Raw genomic sequence first — 23634 nt, forward strand, 5'->3', positions numbered from 1 at the left:
GGGTTAGGATGATGTTTAGGTTTATGGTTAAGCTGAGGGTTAGGATGAGGGTTAGGTTTAGGGTTAGAGTTAGGGTTAGGGTGACGTTAGGTTTAGGGTGATGGTTAGCGTTAGTGTGAGGGTTAGTGTTAGTATTAATGTTACTGTTAGATTGAGGGTAAGTGTTAGGGTAAGGTTTAGGTTTAGGGTGAGGTTTAGGATTAGGGTTAGGGTTAGGGTTAGGGTCAGAGTGAGGTTTAGGCTTAGAGTTAGTGTTAGGGTGAGGTTTTGGGTTAGGGTTAGGGTTAGGTTTAGTGTTAGGGTTAGGTTAGGGTGAGGTTTAGTAGGGGGTGAGGGTTAGTGTTAGGGTTAGGATGAGGGTTAGGGTTAGTGTGAGGGTAAGGGTGAGGGTGACAGTAAGGGTAAAGTTGAGGGTTAGGCTGAGAGTGAGGATTACGGCAAGGGTGAGTGTTAGGGTTAGGGTGAGGGTTACGGTTAGGTTTAGGGTGAGGGTGTGGTTTAGATTGAGGATTACTTTTAGGGTTTGTGTGAGGTTTAGGATCAGGGTGAAGGTGGGGGTTAGGATTAGATTTAGGCTTAGGGTTAGGCTTAGGGTAGGGTTATTGTTAGTGTTATGGTTAGCATTAATTTTGTGGTGAGGGTGAGGCTGAGGGTGAGGGTTAGAGTTAGGGTTAGGGTTAGTGTTATTTTTAGTGTTAGGGCTAGAATTACGGTGAGGTTGAGGGTGAGGATGAAGTTTAGTGTTAGGGTGAGTTTTAGGGTTAGGGTTAGGGTAAGGTTGAGGGTGAGGTTTAGGGTTAGAGTTAGGGTTAGGGATGGGGTTAGGTTGAGGGTTAGGGTTAGGGTTAGGGTTAGGGTGAGGATTAGATTGAGGATTAGGGTTAGGGTTAGGGTTAGTGTGAGGATTAGGGTGAGGATGAGGGTTAGGGTTAGGGTGAGGGTGAGGGTAGGAATTAGGCTTAGGGTGAGGGCTAGTTTGAGGGTAGGGTTAGAGTTAGGATAAGGTTTAGGATCAGGTTTAGAATTAGGGTGAGGGTTTGGGTTAGTGTGAGGGTTAGTGTTAGGGTTAGGGTTAGTGTTAGTGTGAGGGTAAGTGTTAGGGTGATGTTTAGGGTTAGGGTGAGGGTTATGGTTAGGGTGAGGGTTAGGGTTAGGGTCATGATTATTGTTAGGTTTATTGTTAGGGTTACGGTTACATTGAGGGTGAGGGTGAGGGTTAGGGTTAGTGTTAGGGTGAGGTTTAGTGTTAGGGTTAGTGTTAGAGTTAGGGTTAGGGTGAGGGTGAGGTTTAGGGGTAGAATTACAGTTAGGGTGAGGGTTAGGGTTAGGGTGAGTGTTAGGGTGGGGGTGACGGTAAGGGTAAAGATGAGAGTTAGGCTGAGGGTGAGCGTTACAGTAAAGATGACAGTTAGGGTTAGGGTGAGGGTTATGTTTAGGGTTAGGGTGAGGGTGAGGGTTAGATTGAGGATTAGTCTTGGGGTTAGTGAGAGGTTTAGGGTTAGGATGAGGGTTAGGGTTAGGGTGAGTGCTAGGGTGAGGTTGAGGGTTAGGGTTAGTGTTAGGGTGAGGTTTAGGGTTAGAGTGATTTTTAGGGTTAGTGTGAGCGGTAGTGTTAGCGTTAGGGTTAGTGTTAGGGTGAGGCTAAATATTAGGGTGAGGTTAGGGTTAGGGTGAGGGTTATGTTTAGCATGAAGGTTAGGGTTAGGGTTAGGGTTATTGTTAGTGTTATGGTTATACGGTTATGGTGAGGGTGAGGGTGTGGTTTAGGTTTAGGTTTAGGATGAGGTTTAGCTTTCGGGTGAGTGTTAGAGTTAGGGTGAGGCTGAGGGTGAGTTTTAGGGTTAGAGTTAGGGTTAGTGTTAGAGTTAGGGATAGGGAGAGCGTTAGGGTTAGGCTTAGGCTTAAGCTTAGGCATGAGGGGGAGGGTTAGGGTGAGATTTAGGGTTAGGGTTAGCGTGAGTGTTAAGATGAGGTTTAGGGTTAGGATTAGGTTTAGGATGAGGGCTAGGGTGAGTGTTAGGGTGAGGGTTAGGGTTAGGACAGGGTTAGGTTTAGGATTTGGGTTTGGGTGAGGGTGAGTGTGAGGGTTAGGTTTATGGTGAGGGTTAGGGTTAGGGTTAGGGTTAAGTTAGGATTAGGCTGAGGGTGAGGGTGGGGTTGAGGATTAGGGTTATGGTTATGGTTAGGGTTAGGGTTATTGTTAGTGTTATGGTTAGGGTTAAATTTGCAGTGAGGGTGAGGCTGCGGGACAGGGTTATGGTTAGGGTTAGGGTTAGGGTGAGGGTGAGGGTGAAGGTTAGGTTGAGGTTTAGGGAAAGGGTTACATTTAGGACTAGGGTTAGTGTAAGGGTGAGTGTGAGGGTTAGGTTGAGTGTTAGGCTGAGGCTTAGGGTTAGGCTGGGGGTCACGGTTGGGGTGAGGATTAGGGTTAGGGTGTTGGTTTGGGTTAGGGGTAGGGTTATTGTTAGGGTTAGGGTTAGGGTGCGGGTTAGGATGAGGGTTAGGATTAGGGTTAGGATTAGGTTTAGTATGAGGGCTAGGGTGAGGATGAGGGTTAGGGTTACGGTGAGAGTGAGGGTTAGGGTAGGGTGAGGGTTAGGATTAGGATTGGGGTGAGGGTTAGGGTGAGTTTTAGGGTTACATTTAGGGTTAGGGGGTGGGTTAGGTCGAGGGTTAGGGTTAGGGTTAGGGTTAAGGTTAGGATGAGGGTTAGCTTGGGGTTTAGGGTTAGGTTTAGGATTAGGATTAGGGTGAGGGTGAGTGTGAGGGTTAGGGTTAGGGTTAGGCTTAGGCTTAGGGTTTGGCTGAGGGTGTGTGTGGGGGTCAGGATTAGGGTGAGGTTGATGGTTAGGGTTAGGTTGAGGGTTAGGATGAGGGTTAGGTTTAGGATTAGGGTTAAGGACACTGCTAGGGTGAGGGTGAGTTTGTGTGTTAGGGTTAGGTTTAGGGTTAGGCTTTGGGTTAGGCTGAGGGTGAGGTTGAGGGTGAGGGTTAAGGTTAGGGAAGGGTTAGGATGAGGGTTAGGGTTCGGATTAGGGTTAGGGAAAGGTCTAGGGTGAGGGTGAGGTTTAGGGGTAGCGTTAGGGTGAAGTTTAGGGTTAGGGTTAGGGTAAGGGTTAGGGTGAGTGTGAGGTTTAGGGTTAGAGTTAGGGCTAGGGTGAGGCTGAGGTTGAGGTTTTGGGTTAGGGTTAGTGTTAGGTTTAGGGTTGGGTGAGGGTGAGGGTTAGGCTGAGGGTGAGGTTTAGGGTTAGGTTTAGGATTAGGATTAGGGTTACGGTTAGGGTGAGTATGAGGGTTAGGGTTAGGGTTAGGCTGAGTGTTAGGGTGAGGGTGAGGATTAGGGTTAGGGTGTGGGTTGGGGTTAGGGTTATGGGGAGGGTTAGGATGAGGGTTAGTGTTAGGATTAGGGTTAGGGTGAGGCCTATGGTGAGGGTGAGGTTTACGGTTAGGGTTAGGGTGCGGTTTAGAGTTAGGGTTAAGTTTAGGGTTAGGGTGAGGGTGAAATTTACGGTTAGAGTTAGGGTTAAGTTGAGGCTGAGGGTGAGGGTTAGGGTTAGGATTAGTATTAGGATTAGGGTAAGGGTTAGAGTGAATGTCGGTGTTAGCGTTAGGGTTCGGGTTTGGCTTAGGGTTACACTGACGGTGAGGGTGAGGGTGAAGTTTAGGGTTAGCATTAGGGTTAGGGTGAGGGTGAATGGGTGTGTTAGGGTTACGTTTAGCGTTAGACTTAGGGTTAGGCTGATGTTGAGGTTGAGGGTGAGGGTTAGGCTTAGTGTGAGGGTTAGGTTAAGGGTTACGGGGTGGGATAGGATGAGGGTTAGGGTTAGGTTGAGGTTTAGGGTTAAGATTAGGGTTAGGGTGAGGGTGAGGGTTAGGGTTAGGTAAGGGTTACTGTGATGGTGAGGGTTAGGGTTAGGTTGATGTTTAGGTTTAGGATTTGTGTTAGGCTGAGGGCTAGGATGAGGGTGAGGGTTAGGGTAAGGGTTTGGCTTAGGCTTAGGGTTAAGTTGAGGGTGAGTTTGAGGGTGAGGGTTAGGGTTAGGGTTAGTGTGAGTTTTAGTGTTAGGGTTAGGGTTAGAATTCGGTTAGGGTGAGGATGAGGTTTAGGGGTAGAGTTAGTGTTAGGGTGAGGGTTAAGATTAGGGTGCGGGTTAGGGTGTGGGTGACAGTAAGGGTAATGTGAGGGTTAGGCTGAGGGTGAGGTTTAGGCTTAGGGTTAGGCTAAGGCTTAGGCTTAGGCCGAGCATGAGGGTTCGGGTTAGGGTTCGGGTTAGCGTGAGTTTTAGGTTTATGTTTAGTGTCAGGTTTAGGATGAGGTTTAGGGTTAGGGTTAGGGTTAGGTTGAGGGCTAGGGTGAGGGTTAGGGTTAGCGTTAGGAATAAGGTTAGGTTTAGGATTAGGGTTAGGGTGAAGGTGAGTGTGAGGCTTAGGGTTAGGGTTAGGTTTAGGCTTAGAGTTAGGGCGAGGGTTAGCGTTAGGGTTTGGGTTAGGGTGCAGGTGAGGCTGAAGAATAGGATTAGATTTAGGGTTAGGATTAGGGTTAGGGTTAGGGTTAGGGTTAGGGTTAGGTTTATGGTGAGGGTTAGGTTTAGGTTTAGGGTTAAGCTGAGGGTGACTGTGTGGGTGAGGATTAGAATTAGGGTTAAGGTTACGCTTAGGGTTAGGGTTATTGTTAGTCTTATGGTTAGGGTTAAGTTTGCTGTGAGGGTGAGGCTGAGGGTGAGGGTTAGGGTTGGGGTTAGGGTTAGGGTTATTGTTAGGGTTAGAGCTAGAATTACGGTGAGGTTGAGGGTGAGGGTGAAGGTAGTGTTAGGGTGAGTTTAGGGTTAGGGTTAGTTTGAGGGTTCGTGTTGGGGTTAGGTTAGTGTTAGGGTGAGGGTAAGTGTTAGGGTCAGATTTTGGGTTAGGGTGAGGTTTATGGTTAGGTTGAAGGTTAGGATTAGGTTTAGGATTATTGTTAGGGTTAGGTTTAGGGTTAAGGTTACGGTGAGGGTGAGGTTTGGGGATAGGGTTAGGTTTAGGGTGAGGTTTAGCGTTTGCATTAGGGTTAGGTTTTGGGTGAGGGTGACGTTTAGGGTTAGAGTTGGGGTTAGGGTGAGGGTTAGGTTAGGGTTATGGTTAGGGTTAGTTTTAGGGTTAGGGTTATAGTGAGAATAGTAGGGTTAGGTTAGGGTTAGTGTTAGGTTTAGGATTAGGGTTAGAGTGAGGGTGAGTGTGTGTGTTAGGGTTAGTTTTATGGTTAGGCTTAGAGTTAGGCTGAGGGTGATGTTGAAGGTGAGGGTTAGGGTTAGGGTTAGGGTTAGTTTTAGAATTAAGGTTAGGGTTAGAATTAGGGTGAGGGTGAGGTTTATGGTTAGAGTTAGGATTTGGGGGAGGGTTACGGTGAGGTTTAGGATTAGGGTTAGTGTTAGGGTTAGGGTGAGGGGGAGGGTTAGGTTGAGGTTTAGGGATAGGGTTACCTTTAGGAGTAGGGTTAAGGTGAGGGTGAGTGTTAGGGTTGGGTTGAGGGTTAGGCTGAGGCTTAGGGTTAGGTTGAGGGTGAGGGTGGGGGTGAGTATTAGGGTTAGGGTGATGGTTAAGGTTAGGGTTAGGGTTATTGTTAGGGTTAGGGTTAGATTTATGGTGAGGGTGAGGGTGTGTGTGAGGGTTAGGGTTAGGGTTAGTTTTAGGGTTAGACTTAGGATTTGACGGAGGGTAAGGGTGCGGATGAGGGTTAGGGATAGGGTGAGGGTTAGGGTTAGGGTTATGGGGAGGGTTAGGATGAGGGTTAGGGTTAGGATTAGAGTTATGATGAGGGCTTGGGTTAGGGTGAGTTTTAGGGTTTGGGTTGGGGTGATGTTTAGGGTTAAGGTTTGGGTTAGGGATAGAGTTACTGTGAGGGTGAGGTTGCTGGTGTGGGTGAGGGTGAGGGTGAGGTTAGGGTTAGGTATAGGGTTAGCGGGAGTGTTAGGATGAGGTTTAGGGTTAGGATTAGGTTTAGTGTGAGGGTTAGGGTGAGGGTTAGGGTTAGGATAGGGTTAGGTATAGGATGTGGGTTAGGGTGAGGGTGAGTGTGAGGGTTAGGGTTGGGTTAGGCTTAGGGTTAGGGTGAGGGTTAGGGTTATGTTTTGGGTTAGGGTGAGGGTGAGGCTGAGGATTAGGTTTAGGTTTAGGGTTTGGTTTATGGTTAGGGTTTGTGTTAGGGTTAGGCTTACGTTGAGGGTTAGGGTTTTTGTTAGTGTTAGGGTTAGGGGTAGGGTTACGGTGAGGGTTAGGGTTAAGGTTAGGGTTAAGTTAGGGTTAGTCTGAGGGTGAAGGTGGGGGTGAGGATTAGGGTTATGGTTATGGTTAGGGTTAGGGTTATTGTTAGTGTTATGGTTAGGGTTAAGTTTGCAGTGATGCTGAGGCTGAGGGTGAGGGTTAGCATTAGGGTTAGGGTTACTGTCATTGTTAGGGATAGGGTTAGAGTTACAGTGAGGATGAGGTTGAGGGTGAGGGTTAGGGTTAGGGTTAATTTTAGGATTAAGGTTAGGGTTAGGGTGCGGGTGAGTTTGAGGTTTAGGGTTAGAGTTATGTTTTGGGGGAGGGTTACGGTGAGGTTTAGGGTTAGGCTTAGTGTTAATGTTAAATTGAGGTGGAGGTTAGGTTGAGGTTTAGGGATAGGGTTACCTTTAGGACTAGGGTTAAGGTGAGGGTGAGTGTGAGGGTTACGTTGAGGGTTAGGCTGAGGCTTAGGGTTAGGTTGAGGGTGAGGGTGGGGGTGAGTATTAGGGTTAGGGTGATGGTTAGGGTTAGGTTTAGGGTTATTGTTAGGGTTAGGGTTAGATTTATGGTGAGGGTGAGGGTGAGTGTGAGGGTTAGGGTTAGGTTTAGGGTTAGGTTTAGGGTTAGGCTTAGGACTAGGCGGAGGGTAAGGGTGCGGATGAGGGTTAGGGATAGGGTGAGGGTTAGGGTTAGGGTTATGGGGAGGGTTAGGATGAGGGTTAGGGTTAGGTTTACAATTAGGGTGAGGGCTAGGGTGAGGGTGAGTTTTAGGGTTAGGGTTTGGGTTAGGGTTAGAGTTACTGTGAGGGTGAGTTTGCGGGTGAGTGTGAGGATGAGGGTGAGGGTTAGGGTTAGTGTAAGGGTTAGGTTTAGGGTGAGGGCTAGGTTGAGGTTTAGGGTTAATGTTAGGGTTAGGGTTAGTGTGAGGTTTAGTGTTAAGGTTAGGGTTAGTGTTAGGTTGAGGGTAAGTGTTAGGGTGAGGGTATGTGTTTGGGTGAGGGTTATTGTTAGGGTGAGGGTTAGGATTAGGGTTAGGGTTATTGTTACGGTTAGATTTAGGGTTAAGGTTACGGTGAGAGTGAGGGTGAGGGTTAGGTTTAGGGTTAGGGTGAGGTTTAGAGTTTGGGTTACGGTTAGAGTAAGGGTTAGGGTGAGGGTGAGGTTTAGGGTTAGAGTTAGGGTTAGGGTGATGGTTATGTTGAGGTTTAGTGTTAGGGGTAATGTTAGGGTTAGGGTGAGAGTTAGGGTGTGGGTTAGGGTTAGGGATAGGATTAGGGTTAGGGTGAGGGGGAGTTTGTGTGTTAGGGTTAGGTTTAGGGTTAGGCTTAGCTTTAGGCTGAAGGTGAGGTTGAGGGTCAGGCTTAGGGTTAGAGGAAGTGTTAGGATGAGGGTTAGGGTTAGGATTAGGGTTAGGATAAGGGCTAGGGTGAGGGTGACGTTTAGGCTTAGGGTTAGTGTTAGGTTTAGAGTTAGGATTAGGGTGAGGGTTAGGCAGAGTGTGAGGTTTAGGGTTAGGGTTAGGATTAGGATTAGGGTTAGGGTTAGGGTTAGGGTGAGTGTGAGAGTTAGGGTTAGGGTTGGGGTTGGGCTTAGGGTTAGGCTGAGGGTTAGGGTGAGGGTGAGGGTTAGGGTTAGTGAGAGGGTTACTGTTAGGATTAGGGTGAGGGCTAGGGTGAGGGTGAGTTTTAGGGTTAGGGTTAGGGTGAGGTTTAGGGTTAGGGTTAGGGTGAGAGTTAGGTTTCGGGTTAAGTTTAGTGTTAGGTTGAGGCTTAGGGTAAGGTTTATGTTGAGGGTGAGGGTTAGGGTTAGGTTGAGGGTTAGGGTTAGTGTGATGGTGAGGGTGAGGGTTAGGTTTAGATTTAGGGTGAGGATTAGGATGAGGGTTAGGGTTAGGATTAGGGTTAGGATGAGGGCTAGGGTGAGGTTGAGGTTTAGGGTTAAGGTTAGGGTTATTGTTATGGTTAGGTTTATACGGTTACGGTGAGGGTGAGGGTGTGGGTTAGGTTTAGGGTTAGGATGAGGTTAAGGTTTCGGGTTCGTGTGTGAGTTAGGGTTAGGGTGAGGGTGAGGTTTAGGGTTAGAATTAGGGTTAGTGTTATGGTTAGGGATAGGTTGAGGGTTAGGCTTAGGCTTAGGCTTAGTCTTAGGCCCAGCATGAGGGGGAGGATTAGGGTTCGGGTTAGGGTGAGGTTTAGGGATAGGGTTAGCGTGAGTGTTAGGATGAGGTTTAGGGTTAGGATTAGGTTTAGGGTGAGGGCTAGGGTGAGGGTTAGGGTGAGGGTTAGGCTTAGGATAGGGTTATGTATAGGATTTGGGTTAGGGTGAGGGTGAATGTGAGGGTTAGGGTTGGGTTAGGCTTAGGGTTAGGGGGAGGGTAAGGGTTATTTTTTGGGTTAGGGTGAGGGTGAGGCTGAGGAGTAGGTTTAGGTTTAGGGTTTGGTTTAAGGTTAGGGTTACGGTGAGGGTTAGGGTTAGGGTTAGGGTTTGTGTTAGGGTTAGGGTTAGGGTTAGTGTTATGGTGAGGGTTAGGGTTAGGGGTAGGGGTAGGGTTACGGTGAGGGTTATGGTTAGGGTTAGGGTTTGTTTTAGGGTTAGGGTTAGGGTTAGGGTTATGGTGAGTGTTAGCGTTAGGGTTAGGGTTAGGGCTAAGTTAGGGTTAGGCTGAGGGTGAGGGTGGGGTGAGGATTAGGGTTATGTTTAGTGTTAGGGTTAAGGTTATTGTTAGTGTTATGGTTAGGGTTATGTTTGCAGTGAAGGTGAGGCTGAGGGTGAGGGCTATGGTTAGGGTTAGGGTGAGGGTTAGGGTTACCGTTATTGTTAGGGTTAGGGTTAGACTTACAGTGAGGTTGAGGGTGAGGGTGAGGATTAGGGTTAGGGGTAGATTCAGGATTAAGGTTAGGGTTAGGATTAGGGTGAGGGTGAGGTTTAGGCTTAGACTTAGGATTTTGGGGAGGGTTAGGGTGATGTTCAGGGTGAGGGTTAGTGTTAGGGTTAGGGTGAGGGTGAGAATTGGGTTGAGGTTTAGGGATAGGGTTACCGTTAGGACTAGGGTTACGGTGAGGGTGAGTGTGAGGGTTAGGTTCAGGGTTAGGTTGAGGCTTAGGTTTAGACTTACAGTGAGGTTGACGGTGAGGGTGAGGGTTAGGGTTAGGGTTAGATTTAGGATTAAGGTTAGGGTTAGGATGAGGGTGAGGGTGAGGTTTAGGCTTAGACTTAGGGTTTTGGGGAGGGTTAGGTTGATGTTTAGGGGATGAGGGTGAGGGTTAGGTTTAGTGTTAGAGTTAGGGTTAGGGTTAAGGATAGGATTAGGGTGAGAGTGAGGGTCAGTGTGTGTGTTAGGGTTATGTTTACTCTTAAGCTTAGGGTTAGGCTGAGGGTGAGTTTGAGAGTGAGGTTTAGGGTTAGGGTGAGGGTTAGGGTTAGGTTTAGGGGGAGTGTGAGGATGAGGGTCAGGGTTAGGTTTAGTGTTAGGGTAAGGGCTAGGGTGAGGGTGAGGTTTAGGGTTGGGGTTAGGGTGAGGTTTAGGTTAAGGGATTGTGTTAGGGTTAGGTTTAGTGTGAGGTTTAGGTTTAGAGGTAGGGTTAGGGTATGGCTGAGGGTGAGGGTTAGGGTTAGTGTTAGGGGGGTGAGGGTGAGGTTTAGGGTTAGAGTTAAGATTAGGATTAGGGTTAGGGTTAGGGTGAGTGTGAGGGTTAGGGTTAGGGTTAGGGTTAGGGGGAGGGGGAGGTTGAGGGTTAGGGTTAGGTTGAGGGTTAGGTTTAGGTTTAGTGTGAGAGTTATCGTTCAGTTAAGTTTAGGGTTAGGTTGAGGATTGGGGTTAGGATTAGGGTTAGGGTGAGTGCTAGGGTGAGGATGAGGGTTAGGGTTAGTGTTAGGGTAAGGTTTATGGTTAGGGTTAGGGTTCGGGTAAGGGTTAGGGTTAGAATTAAGGTTAGGGTGAGGGTGAGTGTTAGGATTAGGGTTAGGTTTAGGGTTAGGGTTAGGTTTAGGGTTAGGATTAATGTTATTGTTCGAGTTAGGGTTAGAGTTATGGTGAGAGAGAGGGTGAGGGTTAGGATTAGGATTAGTGTTAGGGTTAGGGTTAGTGTGAGGTTTAGGGTTAGGGATAGGGTTAGGCTAAGTTTTAGGCTGAGGGTGATGGTGAGGGTGCGGATTATTTTTAGGGTGAGGGTTAGTGTTATTGTTAGGGTGAGATTTAGGGTTCGGTTTAAGTTTAGGTTATAGTGAGGATTAGGGTTGAGGGTGAGGTTTAGGGTTAGGATTAGGGTGAGGTTTAGGGTGAGGCTGAGAGTTAGGGTTAGGGTGAGGCTGTGGGTTAGGTTTAGGGTTAGTGTTAGAGTTAGAGTTAGGGTTATGGTGAGTGTGAGGGAGTGGGTGAGGGTTAAGCTTAGTGTTAGGATTAGTATTAGGGTAAATTATAGGGTGAGTGTGAGGGTTAGGGTTACGGTGACCGTGAGTGTTAGGGTTAGGTTGAGGGTTAGGTTTAGGCTTATGATTAGGGTGAGGGTGAGGGTGATGGTTAGGGCTAAGGTAAGTCTTAGGGATAGGGTTAGGTTGAGAGTTAGGGTTCGAGTTAAGTTTAGTGTTAGGGTGATTGTTAGGGTTAGGATTACGGTGAGCATGAGGGTTCGGGTTAGGTTAATGGTTAGAGTTAGGCTTAGGATTAGGGTGAGGGTTAGTGTTAGGGTAAAGGTGAGGTTTAGGGTGAGGTTTTCGATTAGGGTTAGGCTGAGGGTTAGAGTGAGGTTTAGGGATAGTGTTTGGGTTAGGCTTAGAGTTACTGTGAGGTTGAGGGTGCAGGTGAGTGTGCGGGTTAGGGTTAGGTTTAGGGTTAGGCTTAGGATTAGGCTGAGGGTGAGGGTGCGGATGAGGGTTAGGGATAGGGTGAGGGTTAGTTTTAGGGTTATGGAGAGGGTTAGGATGAGGGTTAGGGTTGGGATTAGAGTTAGGGTGAGGGCTAGGGTGAGGGTGAGTTTTAGGGTTAGGGTTAGGGTGAGGTTCAGGGTTAGGGTTTGGGATAGGGTTAGGGTTACTGTGAGGGTGAGGGTGCGGGTGAGTATGACGGTGAGGGTGAGGTTTAGGGTTAGTTTTAGGGTGAGAGTTAGGGTTCAGGTTAAGTTTAGGGTTAGGTTGAGGGTTAGGGTTAAGCTTAAGTTGAGCTTGAGAGTTCGGGTTAGGTTGAGAGTTAGGGTTAAGTTTAGGGTTAGGGTGAGTTTCAGAGTTAGGGTTAGGGTGAGGGTTAGGATGAGGTTTAGAGTTAGGATTAGGGTTAGGTTGAGGGCTAGGCTGAGGGTGAGAGTTAGGGTTAGTGTTAGGGTGAGGTTTAGGGTTAAGGTCAGGGTTAGGTTGAGGGTTAGGGTTTGGATTAGGGTTAGGGGGAGTGTGAGGTTTAGGGTTAGAGTTAGGGTTAGGGGGAGGGTTAGGTTGAGGGTTAGGGTTAGGTTTAGTGTTAGGTTAGGGTTAGGGTGAGGGTTAGGTTTAGGATTAGGGTCAGGGTAAGGGTGAGGGTTAGGTTTAGTGTTAGAGTAAGGGGTAGGATTAGGGATAGGATTAGGGTTAGGGTGAGGGTCAATGTGTGTGTTAGGGTTAGGTTTAGGCTTAAGCTTATCGTTAAGCTGAGGGTGAGTTTGAGAGTGAGGGTTAGGGTTAGGGTGAGGGTTAGGGTTAGGTTTAGGGGGAGTGTGAGGATGAGGGTCAGGGTTAGGTTTAGGGTTAGGGTAAGGGCTAGGGTGAGGGTGAGGTTTAGGGTTGGGGTTAGGGTGAGGTTTAAGTTAAGGTTTTTTGTTAGGGTTAGGTTTAGTGTGAGGTTTAGGGTTAGTGTTAGGGTTAGGGTGAGGGTTAGGGTGAGGGTGAGGTTTAGGGTTAGGGTTAGGATTAGGATTAGGTTTAGGGTTAAGGTGAGTGTGAGGGTTAGGTTTAGGGTTAGGGTTAGGATGAGGTTGAGGGTGAGGGTTAGGGTTAGTTTGAAGGTTAGGTTTAGGTTTAGTGTGAGAGTTAGAGTTCGGTTGAGTTTAGGGTTAGGGAGAGGATTAGGGTTAGGATTAGGTTTAGGGTGAGTGCTAGGGTTAGGGTGAGGGTTAGGGTTAGTGTTAGGGTAAGGTTTATGGTTAGGGTTAGTTTTCGGGTGAGGGTTAGGGTTAGGATTAGGCTTAGGGTGAGGGTGAGTGTTAGGATTAGGTTTAGGATTAGGGTTAGGGTTAGGTTTAGGGTTAGGATTAGTGTGATTGTTTGCATTAGTGTTAGTGTTACGGTGAGGAAGAGGGTGAGGGTTAGGATTAGGATTAGTGTTAGGGTTAGGGTGAGTGTGAGGTTTAGGGTTACGGTTAGGGTTAGGCTAAGTTTTAGGGTGAGGGTGATGGTGAGGATGCGTAATATTGTTAGGGTGAGGGTTAAGGTTAGGGTTAGGGTTAGGGTGAGATTTAGGGTTCGGTTTAAGTTTAGGGTTAGAGTGAGGATTAGGGTTGAGGGTGAGGGTTTGGGTTAGGTTGAGTGTTAGGGTTAGGTTAGGGTGAGGGTGAGGGTGAGGTTTAGGGTTAGTGTTAGGGTGAGGCTTCGGCTGAGGTTTAGGGTTAGTATTAGGGTTAGGGTGTGGGCCAGGGTGATTTTGAGTTTTAGGTTTAGGGTTAGGGTGATGTTTAGGGTTAGGGTTAGGGTAAGTGTGAGGTTTAGGGTTAGAATTAGGGTTAGGGTGAGGCTGAGGATGAGGGTTAGGTTTAGGGTTAGTGTTAGGTTTACTGTTAGGTTTAAGTTTAGGGTGAGGTTTAGCTTGAGGATTAGGGTTAGGGTTAGGGTTAGGGTTAGGATTAGGGTTAGGGTGAGGGTTAGGGTGAGTTCTAGGGTTAGGGTTAGGGTTAGGCTTGGCTTAGGTTTGGTTTAGGGTGAGGGTTAGAGGTAGCGTTAGGGTGAAAGTTAGGGTTGAGGTTAAGTTTAGGGTTAGGGTGAGTGTTAGGGTTAGGGTTACTGTGAGGTTTAGATTGAGAATTAGGGTTTGGATTAGGTTTAGGGTGAGGGCTAGGGTGAGGGTGAGGGTTGGCGTTAGTGTTTGTTTGAGGTTTAGGGTTAGTTTTAGGGTTACATTTAGGGTTATGGGGAGGGTTAGGTCGAGGGTTAGAGTTAGGGTTAGTGTTAGGGTTAATGTTAGGGTGAGTGTTTGCTTGAGGTTTAGGATTAGGTTTAGGGTTAGGTTTAGGATTAAGGTTAGGTTGGGGGTGTGTGTGAGGGTTAAGGTTAGGGTGAGTGTTAGCTTGAGGTTTAGGGTTAAGCTGAGGATCAGGGTGGGGGTGAGGATTAGGGTTAGGGTGAGGATGAGTGTGAGGGTTAGGGTTAGGGTTAGGCTTAGGCTTAGGGTTAGGCTGAGGGTGAGGGTGGGGGTGAGGATCAGGGTTAGGGTGATGGTTAGGGCTAGGGTTACGGTGATGGTTAGGGTGAGGATTAGGTTTAGGATTAGTGTTAGGAAGAGGGCTAGGGTGAGGTTGAGGGTAAGGGTTAGGATTAGGCTTATTGTTCCACTGAGCGTGAGGTTGAGGGTGAGTGTTAGGGTTAGGGTGATTGGTAGGTTTACGGTTAGGGTGAGGGTTTGTATTAGGTTTAGGGTTAGGGTGAGGTTGATGGTAAGGGTAAAGGTGCGGTTTATGTTGAGGTTGAGGGTTAAGATAAAGGTGAGGGTTAGTTTTAGGTTTAGGGTTAGGGTTTGAGTGAGGGTTAGATTGAGTATTAGGGTTAGTGTTAGGGTTAGTTTGAGGTTTAGGGTGAGGATGAGGTTTAGGGTAAGGGTGAGGGTGAGGCTTCGAGTTAGGGTTAGGCTGAGGGCTAGGGTGAGGGTTGGGTTTAGAGTTAGGGTTAGGGTTAGGGTGAGGTTTAGGATTATGTTGAGGGGTTAGGATTCGTGTGAGGGTTAGTGTTAGGGTTAGGGTTAGTGTTAGGGTGAGGTTAAGTGTTAGTTTGAGGGTTAGTGTTAGGGTGAGGGTAATGGTTAGGTTGAGGGTTAGGTTTAGGGTTAGGGTTATTGTTAGGGTTAGGGTTAGGGTTACGGTTACGGTGAGGGTGAGTATGAGATTTAGGGTTAGTGTTAGGGTGAGGTTTAGTGTTAGGGTTACGGTTAGAGTTAAGGTTAGGGTAAGTGTGAGGTTTAGGGGTAGAATTAGTGTTAGGGTGAGGTTTAGTGTTAGGGTTAGGGTTAGAGTTAGGGTTAGGGTAAGTGTGAGGTTTAGGGGAAGAATTAGGGTAGGGTGAGAGTTAGGGTGAGGGTTAGGGTTAGGGTTAGGTTAATTTTTAGGGTTAGGGTTACGGTTACGGTGAGGGTGAGGGTTAGGGTTAGTGTTAGGGTGAAGTTTAGTGTTAGGGTTAGGGTTAGAGTTAGGGTTAGGGTGAGGTTGAGGTTTAGGGGTAGGATTAGGGATAAAGTGAGGGTTAGGGTGAGGGTTAGGGTTAGGGTGAGTCTTAGGGTGGGGGTGACAGTAGGGGTAAAGATGAGTGTTGGGCTGAGGGTGAGCGTTACGGTAAAGGTGAGGGTTAGGGTTAGGGTGAGTTTTAGGTTTAGGGTTAGGGTGATGCTGAGGGTTAGATTGAGATTTATTGTTCGGGTTAGTGTGAGGTTTAGGGTGAGGATGAGGGTTAGGGTTAGGGTGAGTGCTAGGGTGAGGTTGAGGTTTAAAGTTAGTGTTAGGGTGGGGTTTAGGGGTAGGGTGATTTTTAGGGTTAGTGTGAGCGTTAGTGTTAGCGTTAGGGTTGGTGTTAGCGTGAGGGTAAGTATTAGGGTGAGGGCTAGGGTTAGGGTGAGGGTTATGGTTAGGGTGAGGGTTAGGGTTAGGGTTAGGGTTAGGGTTATTGTTAGGGTTAGGGTTAGATTTATATGGTTACGGTGAGGGAGGGTGTGAGTTATTGTTAGGGTTCGATGAGGTTTAGGATTCGGGTTAGGGTTAGTGTTAGGGTTAGGGTGAGGGTGAGGTTTAGGGTTAGAGTTAGGGTTAGTGTTAGGGTGAGGGATACGGTGAGGGTTAGGGTTAGGCTTAGGCTTAGGCTTAGGCTTGGACCGAGCATGAGGAGGAGGGTTAGGGTTCGGATTACGGTGAGGTTTAGTGTTAGGGTTAGGGTGAGGGTTATAATGAGGTTTAGGGTTAGGATTAGGTTTAGGGTGAGGGCTAGGGTGAGGGATAGAGTGAGGGTTAGGGATAGGATAGGGTTAGGTTTAGGATTTGGGTTAGGGTGTGGGTGAGTGTGAGGGATAGGTTTGGGTTAGGCTTAGGGTTAAGGTGAGGGTTAGGTTTAGGATTTGGTTTAGGGTTAGGGTTTGTGTTAGGTTTAGGGTTAGGGTTAGGGTTACGGTGAGGGTTAGGGTTAGTGTTAGTGTTATGTTAGCATTAGGCTGAGGGTGACGGTGGGGGTGAGGAATAGGGTTATGGTTAGGGTTAGGGTTATTGTTAGTGTTAGGTTTAGGGTTAAGTTTGCAGTGAGGGTGACGCTGAGGGTGAGGGTTATTGTCAGGGTTAGGGTTAGGGATAGGGTTACTGTTATTGTTAGGGTTAGAGTAAGAATTACAGTGATGTTGAGGGTGAGGGTGAGGGTTAGGGTTAGGGTGAGGTTTAGGATTCGGGTTAGGTTTAGGGTTAGGGTGAGGGTGAGGTTTAGGGTTAGAATTAGGGTTTGGGGAGGGTTAGGGTGAGGTTTAGGGGTAGGGTTAGTGTTAGGGTTAGGGTGAGTGTGAGGGTTAGGTTGAGGATTAGGGATAGGGTTACGTTTAGGTTTAGCTTTAGGGTGAGTGTGAATGTGAGGGTTAGGTTGAGGGTTAGGTTTAGGCTTAGGGTTAGGCTGAGGGTGAGGGTGGGGGTGAGGATTAGGGTTAGGGTGATGGTTAGGGTTACGGTTAGTGTTATTGTTAGGGTAAGGGTTAGAGTTAAGGTGAGGGTGAGGGTGCAGGTTAGAGTTAGGGTTAGGGTTAGGGTGGAGTTTAGTGTTAGGTTTAGGGTTAGGGTGAGGGTGAGGTTTAGGGTTAGTGTTAAGGTTAAGGTTAGAATGAGGTTTAGGGTTAGGGTTAGGGTTAGGGTTAAAGTTACTGTGAGGGTGAGGGTGCGGGTGAATGTGAGGGTTAGGGTTAGGTTTAGGGTTAGGGTCAGGGTTAGGGTGAGGGCTGGCGTGAGGGTGAGGTTTAGGTTTAGGGTTAGGGTGAGGTTTAGGGTTAGGGTTAGGGTTAGGGTTAGAGTGAATGTGAGGTTTAGTGTTAAAGTTAGGGTTAGGGTGAGGCTGAGGTTAAGGGTTAGGGTTAGGGTTAGTGTTAGGGTTAGGATTATGGTTAGGGTGAGGTTTAGGGTGAGTGTGAGGTTTAGGGTTAGGTTCAGGATTAGGATTAGGGTTAGGGTTATGGTGAGTGTGAGGTTTAGTGTTAGGGTTAGTGTTAGGCTTAGGGTTAGGCTGGTGGTGAGGGTGAGGGTGATTTAGGGTTAGGGTGAGAGTTAGCAGTCGGGTTAGGGTGAGAGTTAGGTTTCAGTTAAGTTTAGGGTTAGGGTGAGGATTAGGGTTAGGATTAGGGATAGGCTGTGGGCTATGGTGAGGTTGAGGGTTAGGGTTAGTGTTAGGGTAAGGTTTAGGGTTAGGGTTCGGGTTCGGGTGAGGGTTAGGATAGGGTTAAGGTTACAGAGAGGGTGAGCATTATCGTTAGATTGAGGATTAGGCTTAGGGTGAGGGTGATTGTTACGATTAGGGTTAGGATTAGGATTAGGGTTACTGTTCTGGTTAAGGTTAGGGTGAGGGTTAGGTTTAGGTTTAGGTTTAGGTTTAGGGTGAGGGTGAGTGTGAGGGTTAAGGTTAGGGTGAGTGTTAGCTTGAGGTATAGGGTTAGGCTGAGTGTGAGGGTGGGGGTGAGGATTAGGGTTATGGTGAGGGTGAGTGTGAGGGTTATGGTTAGGGTTCGGCTTTGGCTTATGCTTAGGCTGAGGTTGAGGTGGGGGTGAGGATTAGGGTTAGGGTGATTGTTATGGTTAGGTTTAGGGTGAGGGTTAGGATGAGGGTTAGGTTTAGGATTAGGGTTAGGCTGATCGTGAGGTTGAGGGTGAGGGTTAGGGTTAGGGTGATGGTTAGGTTTATGGTTAGGGTGAGGGTTAGGATGAGGTTGAGGGTTAGGGTGAGGATGATGGTAAAGGTAAACGTGAGATTTATGCTGACGGTGAGGGTTAATATAAAGGTGAGGGTTAGGGTTAGGTTTAGGTTTATGGTTAGGGTTAGGGTTAGGGTTATTTTTAGTGTTATCGTTAGGTTTAAGTTTGCAGTGAGGGTGAGGCTGAGGGTGAGGGTTTTGATTAGGGTTAGGGTGAGTTTTAGGGTTACTCTTATTTTTCGGTTTAGGGTTAGAATTACAGTGAAGTTGAGCGTGTGGGGGAGGGTTAGGGTTAGAATGAGGTTTAGGATTAGGGTTGGGGTTAGCGTGAGGGTGAGTGTGAGGTTTAGGGTTAGAGTTAGGGTTTGGGGAGGGTTAGGGTGAGGTTTAGGGTTAGGGTTAGTGTTAGGATTAAGGTGAGTGTGAGGGTTAGGTTGAGGATTAGGGGTAGGGTTACGTTTAGTTTAAGGTTTAGTGTGAGCGTGAGTGTGTGGGTTGGGTTGAGGGTAAGACTTAGGCTTAGGTTTAGGCTAAGGGTCAGGGTGGGGGTGAGGATTAGGGTTAGGGAGATGGTTAGGTTTAGGGTTAGTGTTATTGTTAGGGTAAGTGTTAGAGTTACGGTGAGGGTGAGGGTGCTGGGGAGAGTTAGGGTTAGGGTTAGTGTGGGGTTGAGGGTTAGGGTTTGAGTTAGGCTTAGAGTTACTGTGAGGGTGAGGGTGCGGTTGAGTGTGAGGGTTAGGGTTAGTTTTAGGGTTAGGGTCAGGGTTAGGGTGAGGGCTGGGATGAGGGTGAGGTTTAGGGTTAGGTTTAGCGTGAGGTTTAGTGTTAGGGTTAGGGTTAGGGTTAGAGTGAGTGTGAGGTTTAGTGTTAAAGTTAGGGTTAGGGTGAGGCTGAGGGTGAGGGTTAGGGTTAGGGTTAGTGATAGGGTTAGGGTTAGGGTTAGGGTGAAGTTTAGTGTGAGTGTGAGGTTTAGGGTTAGGTTTAGGATTAGGATTAGTGTTAGGGTTAGGGTTAGTGTGAGGGTTAGGGTTAGGGTTAGTGTTAGGCTTAGGGTTAGGCTGGTGGTGAGAGTGAGGGTGAGGGTTAGTGTGAGGGTGAGTGTTAGCATAAGGGTTAGAATGAGAGTTAGGTTTCGGTTAAGTTTAGGGTTAGGGTGAGGATTAGGGTTAGGATTAGGGTTAGGCTGAGGGCTAGTGTGAGGGTGAGGGTTAGGGTTAGTGTTAGGGTAAGGTTTGGGTTTAGGGTTAGGGTTCGGGTTCGGGTTAGGATGAGGGTTAGGGTTAAGGTGAGGGTGAGCTTTAGGATTACTTTGAGGGTTAGGGTTAGGATTAGTGTTAGGGTGGGGGTGAGTGTTATGATTAGGGTTAGGATTAGGAGTAGGGTTAGGTTTAGGGTTAGGATTAGTGTTATTTTTATGGTTAGGGTTAGAGTTATGGTGAGGGTGAGGGTAAGGGTGAGGATTAGGGTTAGGGTTAGGGTCAGGTTCAGGATTAGGGTTAGGATTAGGTTTAGGGTGAGGATGAGGTTTAGTTTTAGATTTAGGGTTAGTTGGAGGTTTAGTTCGAGGGTTAATGTTAGGGTTAGTGTTATGGTTAAGGTTAGGGTGAGGGTTAGGTTGAGGATAAGGTTTAGGGTTAGGGTTAGTGTTAGGATTAGGGCTAGGGTGAGGGTGAGTGTGAGGGTTAGGGTTAGGATTAGGCTTAGGCTTAGGGTTAGGCTGAGAGTGAGTGTGGGCGTGTGGATTAGGGTTAGGTTGATTGTTAGGTTTAGGCTTAGGGTGAGGGTTAGGATGAGAGTTAGGGTTTGAATTAGGGTTAAGGTGAGGGCTTGGGTCAGGGTGAGTGTTAGGGAAAGTGTTAGGCTTAGGCTGAGAATGAGGTTGAGGTTGAGGGTTAGGGTTAAGGTGAGATTTAATGTTAGGGTTACGGTTAGAGTTAGGATTCGGGTGAGGGTGAGGTTTAGGGATAGAGTCAGGGTTAGGCTGAGTGTTAGGCTTAGGGTGACGGTTAAGGTGGGGGTGATGGTTAGGGTAAAGTTGAGGGTTAGGCTGAGTGTGAGGGTTACTGTATGGGTTAGCATTAGGGTTAGGGGGAGGGATAGGATTAGGCTGAGTGTGATGCTGAGGGTTAGATTGAGGATTAGTGTTAGGGTTAGTGTGAGGTTTAGGGTGAGGATGAGGGTTAGGGTTACGGTAAGGCCTAAGGTGAGGATGAGGGTTAGTGTTAGGGTGAGGTTTAGTGTAAGGGTTATGATTAATGTTAGGGTTAGGCTTAAGGTGAGTATTAGGTTGAGGGTGAGGTTTAGGGTTAGGTTTAGGATTAAGATTAGGTTTAGTGTTAGGGTAAGTGTGAGTTTTAGGGTTAGGGTTAGGGTTAGGCTTAGGGTTAAGCTTAGGGTGATGGTGAGGGTGAGGGTTATTGTTAAGGTGAGGGTTAGGCTTAGGCTTCGGGTGAGAGATAGGGTTCCGGTTAAGTTTAGGGTTAGAATGAGTATTGGGTAAGGGTTACAGTGAGGCTGAGGGTAAGGGTTAGGTTGAGGTTTCGGGTTAGGGTTAGGTTTAGGGTGAGGGTGAGGGTAAGGGTTAGGGTTAGTGTTAGGATAAGGGTTAGGATGAGGGTTAGGGTTAGGATTAGGGTTAGAGTGAGGGCTAGGGTGAGGGTGAGGTTTAGGGTTAGAGTTAGGGTGAGGGTGAGGATGAGGTTTAGGGTTAGAGTTAGGGTTAGGGTGAGGCTGAGGGTGAGGGTTAGGGTTAGTGTTAGTTTTAGATTTAGGGTTACGGTGAGGGTTATGGTGAGGGTGAGGGTTAGGCTTAGTGTTAGGTATAGGATTAGGGTAAGGTTTAGGGTGAGTGTGAGGGTTAGGGTTACGGTGAGCGTAAGTGTGAGGGTTAGGTTGAGGGTTAGGTTTAGGCTTAAGATTAGGGTGAGGATGAGGGTAAGGGTTGGGGTTAGGGTAACGGTTAGGGGTAGGGTTAGGTTGAGAGTTAGGGTTCGAGTTAAGTTTAGGGATAGGGTGATGGTTAGGGTTAGGATTACGGTGAGCTTGAGGATTAGGCTTAGGTTGAGCGTTAGGGTTAGGCTTAGGATTAGGGTGAGGGTTAGGGTTAGGGTTAGGGTAAGGTTTAGGGTGAGGTTTTGGATTAGGGTTAGGGTTAATTTTAAGGTGAGGGTGAGGTTTAGGGGTAGAGTTATGTTTAGGGGCAGGGTTAAGGAGAGGGTTAGGGTTAGGGTTAGTGTTAGGGTTATGGTGAGGTTTAGGGTTAGGGTTATGGTTAGGGTTATTGTTAGTGTTATTGTTAGGGTTAAGTTTGCGGTGAGGGTGAGGCTGAGGGTGAGGGTTATGGTTATGGTTATGGTTAAGGTTAAAGTTATTGTTAGGGTTAGGGTTAGAGTTAAGGTTAGGTTGAGGGTGAGGGTGAGGGTTAGGTTTAGGGTGAGGTGTAGTGTGAGGTTTAGGGTTAGAGTTAGCGTGAGGGTGAGGTTTAGGGGTAGACTTAGGGTTAGGGGGAGGGTTAGAGTCAGGTTTAGGTTTAGGGTTTGGGTGAGGATGAGGGTTAGGTTGAGTTTTAGGGATATTTTTAGGTTTAGGATTAGGTATCGTGTAAGGGTGAGTGTGAGTGTTAGGGTGAGGTTTAGGCTTAGGCTGAGGGTTAGGCTGAGGGTGAGGGTGGGGGTGACGATTAGGGTTAGGGGGATAGTAAGGGTTAGGGTTAGTGTTATTGTTAGGGTTAGAATAAGATTTACTGTGAGGATGAGGTTGGCGGTGAGGGTTAGGGTTAGGGTTAGGGTCGGGTTTAGGTTTAGGGTGAGTGTTAGGGTTAGTGTGAGGTTGAGAGTTAGGGTGAGGTTTAGGGTTAGGCTTAGGTTTATTGTGAGGGTTAGGGTTAGTGTTAGAGTTAGTGTTAGGGTGAGGGTAAGTGTTAGAGTGAGGGTTTGGGTTAGGGTGAGGGTTCTGGTTAGGGTGAGGGTTAGGGTTAGGTTTATTGTTAGGGTTAGGGTAAGGGTTAAGGTTATGTTGAGGGTGAGGATTAGGGTTGGGGTTAGGATGAGGTTTAGGTTTAGGGTTAGTGTTAGAATTAGGGTTAGGGTGAGAGTGAGGTTTAGGATTAGAGTTAGGGTTAGTGTTAGGGTTAGGGTGAGGGTTAGGGTGAGGGTTAGGGTTAGGGTTAGGGTGAGGGTTAGGATGAGGTTTATTGTTAGGATTAGGGTTAGGGTTAGGGCTAGGGTAAGGGTTAGGGTTAGGGTTAGGGTGAGGGATAGGGTTAGGTTTAGGATTAGGATTAGGTGAGTGTGAGGGTTAGAGGATTAGGCTTAGGGTTAGGGTGAGGGTTAGGTTTAGGGTTTGGGTTAGGGTGACTGTGAGGCTGAGGATTAGGGTTTGGTTTAGGGTTGGGTTTAGGGTTCTTTTTAGTGTTAGGTTTAGGGTTAGGGTTAGGTTTAGCGTTAGGGTTAGGCTGAGGTTGAGGGTGGGGGTGAGGATTAGGGTTAGGGTTACGGCTCTGGTTATTGTTAGTGTTATGGTTAGGGTTAATTTTGCGGTGAGGTTGAGTTTGAGGATGAGTGTTATGGTTAGACATCGGGTTATGGTTAGGGTTAGTGTTATTGTTAGGGTTAGGTTTAGAGTTACGGTGAGCTTGAGGGTGAGGGTGAGAGTTAGGGTTAGGATGAGGTTTAGGGTGAGATTTGGGGTTAGGTTTAGGGTTAGGGTTAGGTTGAGTGTGAGGTTTAGGGTTAGAGTTAGTTTTAGGGGGAGGATTAGGGTGAAGTTTATGGTTAGGTTTAGTGTTAGGGTTAGGGAGAGCGGGAGGGTTAGGATGTGGTTTAGGGATAGGTTTAGGGTTAGGGTTAGGGTTAGGGTGTGGGTGAGTGTAAGGGCTAGGGTGAGGGTTAGGTTTAGGCTTAGGGTTAGGCTAAGAGTGAGGATGAGGGTGATATTTAGGGTTAAAATTAGGGTGGGGTTTAGTGTGAGTGTGAGGGTTAGGGTGAGGGTTAGGCTGAGGGTGAGGGTGGGGGTGAAGATTAGGGTTAGGGGTATAGTAAGGGTTATGGTTAGTTATTGTTAGGGTTAGAGTTAGAGTTACTGTGAGGGTGAGTTGGCGGTGAGGGTTAGGGTTAGGGTTAGGGTGGGGTTTAGGTTTAGGGTTAGTGTTAGTGTTAGTGTGAGGTTGAGGGTTAGGTTGAGGTTTAGGGTTAGGGTTAGGGTTATTGTGAGGGTTAGGGTTAGGGTTAGAGTTAGTGATAGGGTGAAGGTCAGTGTTAGGGTGAGGGTTTGTGTTAGGGTGAGGGTTCTGGTTAGGGTGAGGGTTAGGGTTAGGTTTATTGTTAGGGTTAGGGTTAGGGTTAAGGTTACATTGAGGGTGAGGATTAGGGTTGGGGTTAGGATGAGTTTTAGGTTTAGGGTTAGTGTTAGAATTAGGGTCAGGGTGAGAGTGAGGTTCAGGATTAGAGTTAGGGTTAGTATTAGGCTTAGGGTGAGGGTTAGGGTGAGGGTTAGGGTTAGGGTTAGGCTGAGGGTTAGGATGAGGTTTAGGGTTAGGATTAGGGTTAAGGTTAGGACTAGGGTAAGGGTTAGGGTTAGGGTTAGGGATAGGGTTAGGTTTAGGATTAGGATTAGGGTGAGGGTGAGTGTGAGAGTTAGGGTTAGGTTTAGGGTTAGGATTAGGCTTAGGGTTAGGGTGAGGGTTAGGTTTAGGGTTTGGGTTAAGGTGATGGTGAGGCTGAGGATTAGGGTTTGGTTTAGGGTTGGGGTTAGGGTTAGTTTTAAGGTTAGGTTTAGGGTTAGGGTTAAGTGTAGCGTTAGGGTTAGGCTGAGGTTGAAGGTGGTGAGGATTAGGGTTAGGGTTACGGTTGTGGTTATTGTTAATGTTATGGTTAGGGTTAATTTTGCGGTGAGGTTGAGTTTGAGGATGCGTGTTATGGTTAGACATTGGGTTATGGTTAGGGTTAGTGTTATTGTTAGGGTTAGGTTTAGAGTTACGGTGAGCTTGAGGGTGAGGGTGAGAGTTAGGGTTAGGATGAGGTTTAGGGTGAGATTTGGGGTTAGGTTTAGGGTTAGGGTTAGGTTGAGTGTGAGGTTTAGGGTTAGAGTTAGTTTTAGGGGGAGGGTTAGGCTGAAGTTTATGGTTAGGTTTAGTGTTAGGGTTAGGGAGAGCGGGAGGGTTAGGATGTGGTTTAGGGATAGGTTTAGGGTTAGGATTAGGGTTAGGATTAGTGTGTGGGTGAGTGTAAGGGTTAGGGTGAGGGTTAGGCTTAGGCTTAGGGTTAGGCTGAGAGTGAGAATGAGGGTGAGATTTAGGGTTAAAT

The sequence above is a fragment of the Dipodomys merriami genome, unplaced genomic scaffold, assembly GCF_024711535.1.
Source record: "Dipodomys merriami isolate MVZ:Mamm:240054 unplaced genomic scaffold, mDipMer1.0.p SCAF_96, whole genome shotgun sequence".
Lineage (NCBI taxonomy): Eukaryota > Metazoa > Chordata > Mammalia > Rodentia > Heteromyidae > Dipodomys > Dipodomys merriami.